At 40.0% G+C, this 1,819-nt stretch overlaps 1 non-coding gene across 1 annotated transcript; it reads right to left on the bottom strand.

Moving 5' to 3' along the window:
- Nucleotides 1–1,515: 1,515 nt before the first annotated feature.
- On the bottom strand, nt 1,516–1,588 carry trnar-ccu (transfer RNA arginine (anticodon CCU)). The gene has a single exon. It is a non-coding gene; the product is annotated as a tRNA-Arg (tRNA).
- Nucleotides 1,589–1,819: the final 231 nt, after the last annotated feature.

Genomic DNA, 1,819 nt, shown 5'->3' with positions numbered 1-1,819 from the left:
AGGAGATGGGGAGTGCAGATCCAAGGAGTGCAGAGACAGAGAGATTCTTTATGGACTTTATCTCCATTTCCACCCAGGCAGGCTGATTAGGCTGGTTATGAAAATATGCCCAAAAGATGACAGATCAAATGTTTGCTGCCCAGTAGTAAAAACGAAGATTAGGCAGAGCCATGCCACCGTCTCTTTTAGATCTTTGAAGTAGGGACTTATTCAATCGTGGATGTTTACCTTCCCAAAGGTAAGAAGATGTAATTAAATCTAAAGCACCAAAGTAAGATTTGGGAATAAAAACAGGTACAGACTGGAAAAGATATAAACATTTAGGAAGAATACTCATTTTAATGGCATTAATGCGTCCCACCAGGGCCATGGACAGTGGTGACCATTGTCCCAAGTCCTTTTTTATTTGGTTTAACAACCTAATGAAATTTTCTTTAAAAAGGTGTTTATGTTTCCTTGTGATTGTAATACCGAGATACTGTAGGTAAACTGATTTTTCACTATGTTGAAAGGAAAATTGTGCATACCAGTTGTAAGTGCTGTATTATTTAGCAGAAAAAGTTCACCTTTTTTTGGCAGTGAGGAGATGGGAGTAGAAGATCATCTGCATAAAGAGAAACTTTATGTTCTTCTCCCTGCCTCCAAATCCCAGATATATCCCTACAACTGCGGAATGTGATTGCTCTTGTCTCAATGGCGAGGTTAAAGAGTAATGGGCTAAGAGGACACCCCTGACGAGTTCCCCGCTGAAGGCTGAATGGTTGAGACTGCTGGACATTGGTCAGAACTGAGGCAGTGGGGCTTAAATATAATAATTTAACCCAAGTAATAAAACTTGAACCAAAATTTAAATTTCTAAAGCCCTAAATAAATACTCCCATTCCACACGATCAGAAACCTTTTCAGCATCCAAAGTAAGGACACACTCAGGGATCCCCTCTGATGGTGTGTACAGGACATCCATAAGGCGTCGAATAAACCACCTGAAGCTCCTGATCATCAGGACTGAAATGTCACAACTAAGCTATTAACAGCTCTTTGTTAACACCAGCCCCAGGGTTCAGGGATCCACAGATTAGAGTTTTGGCAGAGATTCAGAGTTTCAGGATTTTAGCCATTTTGGGGCTCTGTCTCACCCCCATGAGGTGCTGCTGTGGCACCAGCTCAACTGATTCCCAAAAAATATTTGTGAGGGTTTTTTTTTAACCCGTATCTTAATAACAGGGAAATGCCTTCTGACCCCAGTTCTCTTACTGAGATATGTGAAAACAACAACAACAACATTTCACTGTAAGGTGCACGAGACAAATGACTGAATCTTAATCTTAACCTGAAGAACATTTTATTTACAACATCAAACCAGTTTGGCAGCATTTCTAGGTGTATTTAACCAGTCTGGTACTGACGAAAAGGATTTTCCAGTATTAATTATTCAAAATCATTATAAAAACGCTCAAAATATAAAGTAGATGTTGAAGGTATTTTTACAGAAATTTAACATCACAAAAGTTTATCCACCCCAGATGGGACTCGAACCCACAATCCCTGGCTTAGGAGGCCAGTGCCTTATCCATTAGGCCACTGGGGCTCAGGCGGGGAGACGGTGACGCCCACTGCCTTTATACACACGTCAGGAACTGTAGCTGGTGCTTTTTTGTTTTTAAATAAGATCGTAAATATTTTATTTTATTATATTATGTAAATATAAATATTTTAAATGTTATTGTGATAAATCCAACTGAACGCGACAGATTTTAATAAATAACACGTCCACCGGAAGTGACGGTTGCCAGGCGACGTCGTGTTGTAGTTGCACGGA

This window comes from Clarias gariepinus, chromosome 6 (assembly GCF_024256425.1).
Source record: "Clarias gariepinus isolate MV-2021 ecotype Netherlands chromosome 6, CGAR_prim_01v2, whole genome shotgun sequence".
Taxonomy (NCBI): Eukaryota; Metazoa; Chordata; class Actinopteri; order Siluriformes; family Clariidae; genus Clarias; species Clarias gariepinus.
Note: the sequence above shows the minus strand (reverse complement) of the source record. Positions and strands in the feature narration are given on the sequence as shown.